The 12,504-nt window shown below is 32.4% G+C and overlaps 1 protein-coding gene across 1 annotated transcript in view; it reads right to left on the bottom strand.

The window, feature by feature from the left end:
• Window positions 1-12,504, bottom strand: part of LOC120067421 — a 33,836-nt gene that overhangs the window by 17,825 nt on the left and 3,507 nt on the right. The gene's annotated exons all lie outside the window — the stretch shown is intronic.

The raw sequence follows: 12,504 nt of genomic DNA, 5'->3' as shown, positions 1-12,504 counted from the left end.
ATGAGATGTGTTTAGAGGGATCTTTGATACCTTTTTCCCGTATCTACATGGGTGGGATGAGACTAGGGATGACTTCTCCGTGTCTCATCCCTATTATTTTATTTTCCATTCCTATGAAATTTCTCAAGAAAGGAGGCGGAGATCAGGAAATTTGTTCCATTTTGTTTTTTTATACAAAAATCAATTAACTTAAATAATTAATATTTGAAATGTTTTAATTAAACCATTAAATTTCTTAGTAACTTTTTTTTATGACTAATTCCACATAGACAATTTGAATTTAAAGAAAAAATATTTAAATTTCTTAGAAGAATAAATAATTACTTATAAAATAATTTATATATATAATCTAAATTTAAATGTTTAATTTCAACATATTCATTATCTTGGTCATTAAATAATTAAACATGACATAATAAATTTGATTTATATATAATAATAATATCGTAACAATAATAATTACAATAAATTAGAAAAAGAATATACGAGCTAAGGGTAGAGGCAGGGATGAGGACGACCTGTTTAGTTTATGGAAAATTTTTCCCCACTCCCTATACTATTAGGACAGGTCGTAGTAGGAAAAATGAACCTATTTCCTTATTTCTTCACTCTAGAACTCTTAGCTGTCGCCATGCCTTTCACCGCATCTCAAACAAAGTTCATAAACAAAATCAATTTTTCTATAAGCACGTGCAAAAAAGTTAATAAATTTTCTTGAATAATTTTAGAAGGTTAAAAGTTTTTTTTTTTTTTAAATAATTCTATATTCATTTAAAAGAAACTAATTACTTTGAAAAGTGTTTTGAAAAAATGCTTAAAAATTGATTATCCACAAATTACTTAAACCGAAAATCTTCAAAATATATAGTAAAAAAGAGCATGTTTGTACTTTATAGAATCACTTTTTAGAGACTGTTTGGTTTAAAGTTTATAGATGTCTAAAAATTAATATCAACTGAAATCAATGATAACTGTGTTTGGTTGTACATGAGAAAGTTATTTGAATTTTATGGGAACAAATTATCTTTGTATTTAATTTATAAAATTAATTATGACAACTCTATAAAATTTTATAGATTAAATGATAAGTAATAAATTCAATTCAAAATTTTGAGAAAAATAATTATTTAATAATCAAATAATAATAATAATAAAATTATTAATTACAAGTATTTGTAAAATTAGTAATTTATAATTAAAGTTACTAGAATAACTAGCAATTAAGTATTAAATTAAACCAAATTTATCTTTCAATAATTAATTTACACAAGAATAAGTTCAAACAAAATAATTTAATTTAGGGTCTGTTTGGATTGACTTGAAAAAAAAAAAAATTTTAAAAAACTTATTTTTATTTAATTACTTTTGATAAAAAGTGATTAAAATACATTTGAAAAACTATTTCAAGTGGGTCTAAAACACTCTAATTTCTTCTAAAATAACTTATTTTTTAAATTAAAAGAATATTTGTAATACATAGTAGAATAAGAGAAGAAATCTAAAAATATGTTATATCTTTAAAATATTTGCAAATATAGATGAGTTAACTAATCAAACTTTGATTTTTTTTAATTTCCAATTTCGCCTTTCCTTGTCTTATCTTCTTGTACACCTTTTTTTTAGTCTTTTTATTTTTTTTTCTCTTCTTCGATTTTTGCTTCTTCCCTCATTTTTTTTTTATTTTTCATTTTATTTTTTTTCTCAGTTTTTGCTACTTCTTTTTTTTATTATTATTTTATTCTTTTCTTTATCCGATTTTTGCTTTTTTTTTAATTTTCTTTTCTTTCTTCGGTTTTTGCTTTTTTTTTTTTATTTTCTTTCTTCGGTTCTTGCTTGTTCCGTATGTAGGACTTGAAATTACTCAATTCATAAGTGACTTAACACCAACAAGCCAATCATCAAGTTTGATTATTATAATAAATAATAAATATAAATAGCAAATGAAAGTCTATCAGTGATAGCCACTAATATTTTCTATCATTGATAGCTTAATATTTGATCATATTTTTGTAGTTAATAGCCACTTATAGAAATCTATCATTGATAGTCAACTTAGTGAATTTAATTAATAAAGTTGAATCTCGAACTAAAATGTAAGTGAAATGCCTAGAAGTTATCACTAATAGCATGTTTATCAGTTATAAAAGCTATCATCGAAAAGAAAAGGGAATTATAAATGTTTAGGAAGAACAAGAAAGGGGCAAAAAGGTGTTCAGTGGCTATGATTGATAGAAACTACTACTGATAGAATGTTATCGGTGATAAAGACCTATCACTGATAGCATGATATCAGTGAGATCATTGATAGCATCTTATTAGTGATGTCATCAGTGAAAAAAGTTATCACTGATAACCACAATATGAGCGATGTTAGTGATATCAATGATAAAACTTAGGCAATATCTATATGTCGAGTTTCTTTCAAAGGTGATAACTAGTTATAGAATTCTATCATTGATAGCCTTAAGTGTTAATATTTCAAGGTTGATTCTAATTGATGAAAGTCTATCAGTGATAACGACTGATAATTGTTATCAGTGATAGCCATGATAAAAGATTATTAGTGATAACTACTATGGTAATCAAAGTTGTTGGTCTTCTTTCAAAGTTGATCACTATTTATAAATCTATCATTGATAGCCACTGATAGCCTTAAGTAGTAATACTTCAATATTGATTCTAATTGATGAAAGTGAATCAATGATAGCTACTAATAATTGATAGCAAATTAAAAGCTAATATTTCAAGATTGTATTAATTTTTCTCAAATTGAAAGCTAACGCTGATAGCAACTATCATCGATAGCAATTGATAGAAGCTACCAGTGATAGCAGCTATCAGTGGTTATCACTAATAGCTACTATCAGTGATAGCTTTTAATTTGAGAAAACCGGAAGAAGCAAACAAAATGGTGGCTAGGCATGAGTTTTTTATTCTTTTACCACTTTTTGATCTATATATGCAATTATTTTATCCTTGTACTATATATTCTATTATTTTGGGCTTGAATTCTATTTATGCAACTAACTCTAAATTAAATACTTGAAAATGTATTCCAAACACACCTTTAATCTTCATTCACAGAAGGAAAAAGTATGAGAAAAAAATGATAAGAACGAAAGAAAAAAATAAAACTAAAAGAAAATAAAAAAAAATTAGAAAAGATGAAATAAATAGAATGAAGAAGGAAAGAATAAAGAAAATAAATATATTAAAGAAAAAACAGAAGGGAAACCATGTAAAAATATCACATAAAGCATAAAAAATTATTAAAAATAGTTGAAATAATAAATAAAAAAAAAAAGAGAAGAGAAAAATAATGAATAAAAAAAAAGAGAGAGAAAAAAGAGATAAAGGAAAAAGAAATAAAAAAAACAGAAGGAAAAAAAAGAGAAGTAAAAATGGGGGTTTATTAAAAGTCCACCAATTACGGTGGAAATAAAAAGTATGTAAAGACAGACATCTTCAATATTCGGAAAAAATGTTTTTCAAGTAAATACTTCAAATTCTCCGATCAAATAAAAATTTTATACATCTATACACATTCCTTCCCTTTAAAAAACTCCAACGAAATGGGTCATTAACCTTTTGTAATAAACAAAGAAGAAACATTTGTCATTTAAATCACTTTTTAAAGATGTAAGATAGAAACAATTTATTTTCTTTTAAAAGATGCTCAAACTAGAAGTTGACACCTTTTCCAAGGAAAAAAAAAAAAAAGTTAACACACTAAAAAGTTCGTGTTTTTAAATTCATGGTTCCAATTTGAATGCAGTGAATTTCATTCACTAATACAAAATTTGGCAAAAGTGATATTATAGAGGTACAATATTGATTGACAATTGATATTAACTTAAGGGATTTCCTTTAAATATCTTTAATATCGATTGTCTTTAATGTCAATTTTTTACTGACATTGAACGATTTTAATAAATCTTTCTTCAGTGTCAATTTCCTTTGATGTCAACCCACCTTTGAAGTCAGTCAATAACCGATATTAAAGGGTTTAACCAACCTTAAATGTCTGTCATTGTTTCTTTCTTGAAAAATTAATATTATATATATAGATATATAGATATAAACATATATAGATATTTCTTGCACACATGCAGAATACTAGTTCTCTATTACTTGTAGATGCAAACCAATAAAAATTTCATGAATTTGATAAACCACAAACCAACCAATTATACATCAATTATCTACAAACTAACCCATAATGCAACCAAATTCATTTGGAGAAATAATGTATAAACGTAAATAAAAATAAAACTTATAAACTGCTAAACTTATAAAAAGAAATAAACTTGACAAGGTAATGAAATCAAAACACACAAAAAAAAAATAAAAAAATAAACAAGTATACAAAATATTCCAACGATGTTACAAAAGTAACCAAAACTCCATAAAAAGTACACCAACACAGTATGATAAGAATCATAATGTTCTACACGCCTCGGTGGAATAAATTACAAGATCTGAGGTGGCAAAAATTCAACAATTCATTCTTCACATACAAAATTGGAAATGATCGGTTCATCCCCAATTTCATGTGCTACATGTTAATCCAAGAGACAAACAACTATTTGGAGTATTGAAGGTCAATGTTTGTTCAATTGAAGTTCACCATGGAATAGACCTTTAATTACCACGAGTCCAAGCATTTTGAAGACTGCTTTTAATAATCATCATAGTATTTTTTTTTTATTGTAATTTTTTCGCTTCGTTTAATTATATCTAGTCAATGTTTTTAGAAGAAATGCATTAAATGTAGTAGTTGAAAGATGATGATTGCCATTAATGGAGTTTGAATTAAAGATGGTAGTTGGATGATGGAGAACTCCTTTAATGTTTTATTTTGATTTTTGATATTTATATTAAATAGATTAGAATCTCTACAAGATTAAATAACATCTTTTATCCTTTCATTTGTGATTAGACTTTTTATGAAAGAAATTTGAGATCTCATATCAAGACCTTTCCTCTGAATTTGTAATTATTGTGATAGAATACATGCGAGTCATTCAATCTAATCTTGATCAAGTTCGATTCTGGAGTGACTTAACTTAGAACAATTTTTAATCTTACTTCTAGATCTTCGATTTAAAAGGTAATCTAATTCTAGTCTTTCCTATTGGTTGATCTAAATTTTCGTATAAAGAGGTGCTAATTTCTTAAATTCGAAGGTTCTTGCTTCCACAATAGCTTGGATCTTTGGACTGAGGATTAGGATTGTCTTATCATTTGGTATCAAAGTATAGGTTGCATATTTGTAGTGATTGTATCTTTCTTTATTGTTTTTGCATTTTAATTAAAGTTTTCAATTCTGTCCATTCATTTTCTTATTGCCTTTTCATCCATTGTTCACCTGTTTATCTTATCTTCATCTTATTGATAAAATTTAGATCTTTAAAAAAAAAAAAAAAAAAGAAAGAAAGAAAGAAAAAAAAAAAGAAAATTGAAAAAAAAAACCCACAAATTGTTCTTTCAATTATTCATGCAAATTGTATATTTGATCTTGATATTTAAATCAATTTGGCATAATTGAGTTATTACATCAACTCTATTTTCTGTCAATTCCTAGATCAATTGTATGTTCATTTGAGTATCTTTTTAGTTTCCTATCATTAATTGCTAAACACAATTCAAATTTGAAACTGCTGAGAACTTTCTTCTTATCTTTTGTTTTCTTTCTCAATGCAAATGACTAAATTGATTCTATGTCCTTCTAACAAAAGTTTAGATCAACTTCTTATCTATAATTGTTAAGAAGAGCATTTAGCCAAAAGTTCTATTTCCTCTGCCCATCCCGTACCGTTCGTGCACGTTATGTGGCGGAGCGCCCTTCTCACTCCCTACAGTTCGACGCTGAAGGCCTATAAAAGGTGAGGCCTTCAGCAGTTCGTAACACATAATTCATTTCTTTATTTCCCACTTCATTTTTCCTCTCCTCCTCCATCTCAACGTTTCGAGCAATGAGTTTAGAAAGAGTGTATGTTCCAGTCGATAACGATACATTTTCGATCGGGTTTGATTTGGCTGTTTTATCCTGGGGACAATATGGCACTTTTCAGACCTGCTTGCACACTTGGGTAGAGCCGCGAAACGTCTTAAAGAGAGTGAGCTTCGCGACTCAACCTATAACGAGTTTTTGTTTTGTAGGTTTTGCCATTTGCTTGACCGTCGTGCCTTGACGGTTTACTGTTCGTCGTTCTGAGAGTCCTGCCATTTCTAACAAGAACCAATTTACAGCCTTAATAAACAATCCAAAAGGTTTTTAAAAACTTAAAAACTTAATAAAACACTCAAAACAATCTTTAACACTGCTGAACAACCTACTCCCAACCTAAAAAATCTTCCAAACCTCAAATCTGTAATTCATATATGTTAGAAATAATTTTGATTTTTAATATTAATTCATATAATTTAAGTAATTGATAATAGTTATTCTTATACATATGGTGCTTATTAGTGTAGTCTTGAATAGACAATCATATCGGGTATATCCCTCTGTCCCATATCGTGAAATTTAAAAGTTTAAATGATGCAATGTGAAGTTGGAAAAATAGAGCGGGTTTTCAATTATTTTGTGTTTTTTAAAAAAATAATCCCAGGTAGTTATCTAAGATCATGGATAGTTATCCATGTAATGGAGAAGTTGATAGTTACATGGAATGTGGGTAGTTACCTAAGTTAGTGGTGAATGGGTAGTTATCCAAAATGTGGGTAGTTGCCTCAAAATGTGGGGGAGTTGCCAATGTAGACAATTCTTCTCATGTGGTCTCTCTCGATCTCTACGAGATTTTTTATTCCAAAAGAATAACACACCCTCTGTCAATCAAGGTTTAATTCATTGAATTAAATAAGTCCTTATATCATCAAAGGGAAAATTGAAAAATATATGATATTGGGATTGGATAACATTGATTTAAACAATTTTGGATGTTCATCATAGAATTATCAAGTATTCACTCATTTACCATACCTATCTTGGTTGATTTAATTATCCTATTAGAATCCATTGGTGATAACCGCTTCCGCATTTGAGTCTAATTGATGCTAACACCATAAATGATGGGTAATTCAAGATTAGGCTAAAATCTCAATGGGTATTCAAGAGTAAACATGAAATACAAAGAGGAACTCACCAAATTCTCACCCACTATAGAATCAGCAACTGCGACCGTAGCTCGAAGAATGGTGCAACGACAAACCCACGGACCTATGTGGCAGTGAGGGAGATTTGAAATAGAGAGAGAAACAAAAGTTGAGAGAAAAACAAAAAAACCAAAAACCCACTATTCGAGGTAGGCGATGACTGATGATCGAAAGATGGCTGGCGATCGAAAATTTTCGAAGGTGCAGACGAGCAGTGCGCGAGCGATAGCGATGAAAGAAGAAGTTCCGTGTGAACACAGGCATGGATGAAGGAACTCGCGACTAGAAGAAGGTCGCCCTCGCCCTTTCCGGATTATTTGGTTTGTGTTCAGCGGGGCGCTACATATCTGAAGGAAATCGGATCTGAGATTTCCATGAGTAGCGGAACAAGATTGTTCCAAATCACAATCATAAATGAACATAACATTTACAGTCAACTTCAAACAAGTGGTTATACAATTCATATAGAAATTACAGCATGAAAAATACAAATGCACAATGATAAAAATTCTACGCACATTTGAAGATGCGTCTCTACGCTTAGTTGCACGACTGCTCGAACAACAGCAACCTCGAATGCTCGATCTACACGACTGCAACACCGTAACACAGCATGAATACTTCGCGCTCGTCTCAACAATCGCCTCGGTCACGAACTCCTCATCAACATGAACGGCCTCCAGAAAACCTCGACGGTATCAAGTTGAGTCTGACACCACCAACAAGGCTACCTTGGTATTCTCGGTGTTAGAATCCAGAGGATGGGCTCTGTTCGAACAAGGTATGAGGTAGACAAAGGAGAAAACACCGATTGTGTACACGACTGGGCAAGTGGGAGATGGCGGAGACCTATCGTATAGGTCGATGCCCAATCGTTTAGATAAAGCTAAGCGATCGTCTAGCAAAAGCTATGCGATCGTTTAGCTCATCGTTTAGCTCGGTCTGTCGCCTACAGACTCTACACAATCGCTTACTTAGGGCAAGCGATCATCTAGAAAAACTATGCGATCGTTTAGTAAATACTGCATGATCGTTTAGCTCGCCCAACCGTCGTTTAATAAATCTGTATTTACTTGACGACCACCGTGAGATCCTTTGCACCGAGAGAAAAATCTCAAAAACTTTTATCAACCTTTTGTAAAACTCCTTCAGAATAGGAAAACCACTTTCCTTTTAAACTCACGGTTACCATGAATCCAATAACCACCTACTAACTCGGTTATTAAAGAAAAATAATTAACTATCCAATAATTAATATTATTATAAAAATAAATGATAACCAACTTATATACTTATATTTAAAACCTATAGTTTTAATATTTCATCTCATGAAACATATAAACCATAGTTCTTTTTCTATTCCATGGTACTTAATGTATGTTGAAATACATCTCTTTCTTTTTATTTTTTGTGATAATTTTACAAGAGGGAGCACCCCTTATATATACAATTATGATAGTTAAGTATGGAAAAACCTATAACAGTCAAAAATTGTACATATGGTAAGAATAAAAATAAAACCTAATTACAGGGAATAAAATCATATGCATAAGGTAGGAGGAGATTTTCCATATTCAACATCCCCTCAAGCTAAGCGATATATGTTGATTAGGTCCAGCTTGGTTTTTAAGTCTTCAAACATATTCTTGAATAGGGCTTTTGATAGTATGTCAGTAATTTGTCTCCTGGTAGGTATGTAGTTGAGTGAGATGCTTTTGTTTTCATTTTTTCTTTAATAAAGTGTCGATCAATGTCCACATGCTTTATGCGATCATGATGGACTGGGTCTTTGACGATACTGATAGCAGCTTGATTATCACAGTGTACCTCCATTGGTTCTTCTTATTTGATTTTAAGTTCAGATAGAATGCTTTTGAGCCACATTCCTTCACATATTCCTTGAGTTAGAGCTTTTAGTTATGCTTCAGCACTACTCATGGATACTACAGATTGTTTCTTGCTTCGCCAGGTGACTAAATTCCCCCAAACAAAGGTGCAATATCCGAAAGTTGACCTTCTGTCTATTTTTTAGCTTGCCCAATCAGCATATGTGAAGATTTTGATGTTTCTTCTCTTAGATTTCTTGAAATATAATCCCTCTCCTAGAGTTCCTTTCAAGTACCAGAGTATTCTGTATATAGCTTGCATATTGTCTTTTGTTGGACTATTCATAAATTGACTTACAAAGCTAACTGCAAAACAGATATCAAGTCTTGTGTGAGTTAGGTAAATCAATTTTCCCAACTAGCCTTTGATATTGATCTTTTTTAACCATTTTGTGATTGTTTTCTTTGATTATGTGATTGTTTGTGTCAATTGGAGTATTAGCAAGCTTGCATCCAAGCATTCCAGTTTCCTTTAATAGGTCAAGGACATATTTTCTTTGAGAAATGCTCAAGCCTGTTTTTTAGTGGGCCACTTCCAATCCTAGGAAGTATTTAAGGTTGCCTAAGTCTTTTACATCGAATTCCTTGGCTAAGAGAAGTTTTAGATTTCTTATTTCTTTTTCATGGTCTCCTGTAAGAATAATGTCATCTATATAGACAATGATAATTGCTATTTTACTCATGCAAGAATGTTTGATGAAGAGAGTATGGTCAGATTGACTTTATAAGTATCCGTTTTCCTTTACCACTCTCGAGAATTTATCAAACCACGCCCTAGGGGATTGTTTTAGGCCATATAAGGATTTTTTGAGTTTCCATATCTTATTTATGGTTTGAGTAGATTCTATACCGGTCGATATATCCATATACACTTCTTCTTCTAAGTTTCCATTAAGGAAGGCATTCTTTATGTCTAATTGATGAAGAACCCAATCATTATTCACAGTTAAGGAAAACAGGACACGAATAGTATTTAATTTTGCCACTGGGGCAAATGTTTCTTGATAGTCAATGCCATTGGACTGGGTGAATCCTTTGGCGACGAGTCTAGCTTTGAACCTATCTATTTCTCCCTTAGCCTTGTACTTGATGGTGAAGATCCATTTGTATTCTACTGTTTTCTTTCGTGGAGGTAGGTCTGTTTTTCCCATGTGTTGTTCTTTTCCAAGGCCTTTATTTCGTCTAATACAGATTGCTTCCAATTAATGTCCTTGAGGGCTTCATAAACATTGTTTGGAATGTAAACTTGGGATAGTGTAGTTGTGAATTCGTTAAACTTGGGAGAGAGGTTTTTGTAGGACAAGTAGTTTTGGATGAGATGCATCGTATAGGTTCTTACCCCTTTCCATTTTGCAATAGGAAGATCAATGTCTTCAGTAGATGTTTCAGCTGTGGAGTTGGAGACATGATTTTTCTGTATTTCGGTTGGATTTTGATTGAGTATCGGTGTACGTTCAATGGTGTTCTTCCTTCTAGTATAGACTATAGGATCTTTCCTACTTTCTGGTGGGCCTTGATTGGGAATATCTATTTCATGTATATAAGGAACATACAGAGCACTCTCTTCAATGAGATCTAGTTTTTGGTTTCCTTCATTTTCAAGAAGTTTTTTGTTTTCTATGAGGGTGGAAGGTTCAGTGGTGTCTTACTTTTTGAAGTAAGGTTGGGTTTCAAAGAAGGTTACATCCATGGATGTATAAAACCTTTTTGTAGTTGGTGAATAGCATTTGTATCTCTTTTGGCTTAAAGCATAACTGAGAAAGATGCATTTTATTGCCTTAGGATCTAACTTACTCCTATTGGGTTTATGATCTTGGACAAAAACTGTGCAACCAAATATTTTTAAAGGAACTTGAGAAAATAATCTAACATGAGGAAATACTTCCTTAAGTTTTTGTAAGGGGATTTTGAAGCCTAATATTCGAGAGGGCATTCTATTAATAAGGTAGGTGGCTGTTAGAACCGCTTCTCCTGAAAAAAATGGAGGGTGTTAATGTGACACATTAAAGTTTTAGAAACTTCTAGGAGATGTCTGTTTTTTCTCTCTGCAATTCCATTTTGCTGGGGAGTGTTAGGATATGTACTCAGGTGGGCAATACTTTTTTCGTTTAAATTTTTTTTTAAAGGAGTTGTTAAAATAATCCTTAGCATTGTCAGTGTGAAAGATTTGGATTTTGGTGTCAAAGAGATTGAGAATCATGGCAAACAGATTCTAGAATATGGAAGTAACTTCAGATTTTTCTTTCATTAAAAATACCCAAGTAAGTCTAGTGTAAGACCCTAACACTAAATTTAAAGTGGGAGGTTAAATAGAGAAGAAAAATCCTAAATAAGGATATTGGAACAAAGGGTGGAATACATTAAAATCATTCAAAAAGGTCACCAAAGGTCTAAACGCCTATGAAGGGCTTAAAACATGTGGGACATAAGAATGCACGGAGGATGGAAGCAAGAAGACTTGAAAAATGACTAAGGGTTGCATATAACCAACGCAAAGACATACATGAGCCGTGCGGACATGGGCAGGAAGCATGTATCGAGTGAGCATGCTAGGTGCGCAGGCCAAGCGCACAGGCCATGCGCCAAGCACGCAGCCCATGTGTCGAGGACAAGTGCACTGGCCATGCGTCGATGGTGTATGCCGAACACCCTGCCTATACGTCGAATGGGCAAGCCATCCTATTGCGTTGAAGCGCTATCGAGTCTGTCGAGCAACCATGCATCGATGAACTATGCCAAGCACACGCCATGCAGCGAGGCACACCCACGCGGCCGAGCATGCTTATGCGGCCAAGCACGCAAACGCCTAGATAGCACGCCCATGCGCGCATGGTCACGCGTCGTGCGTTCATGTTTAGTAGGTCGAGTAAGCATACTTAGCAAGCCATGCGTCGAGGGTGAGCGGCACCCTATGCGTTGGTGATGGTCAACTCATGCGATTGCTAAATAGGACTTTGATGAAGGAGGTGAGTTGTTATATGTTAAGGATAAAAGGTAAGGCTAATTGAGAGAAACTTCAAGGGAAGATGCCAATGGTATACGAGCATAAGTCTTAAACAATTTAAGTAGAGAAATATGTTAAGTATTTAAGTGATTTAGGTGGCAAAAGGAAGATCACACGAAGTTTTAGTAGGAGGTGGACAAAAGAGATTTCATGCAATTGAAGTCTTATCACCCCAAAGTAGGAGGTGGGGTGAAGGAGATTTCATGCAAAAAAGGAGATTTTGGCTGGCAAGCTGAGACGAGAACAACTCAAGGCTAGGCTAGGTAGACTAAGTGTTGGCAGCTCCAAAGTGAGACAAATGGGAGTTGAATTGTCACCATGGGGGTGAGTTTGGAATGGCTATAAATAGAGGGTTGGCAAGGGGAATTTATTCATTACCATCACCTAAATCTTGTGTTGAGAGCATATTTAGAGAGTTACGTTTGAGTTAATAGGCTGCTAAAATATCTTCTCTTT

Source organism: Benincasa hispida, chromosome 12 (assembly GCF_009727055.1).
Source record: "Benincasa hispida cultivar B227 chromosome 12, ASM972705v1, whole genome shotgun sequence".
NCBI lineage: Eukaryota > Viridiplantae > Streptophyta > Magnoliopsida > Cucurbitales > Cucurbitaceae > Benincasa > Benincasa hispida.
This window is presented reverse-complemented; position numbering and strand designations above follow the sequence as displayed.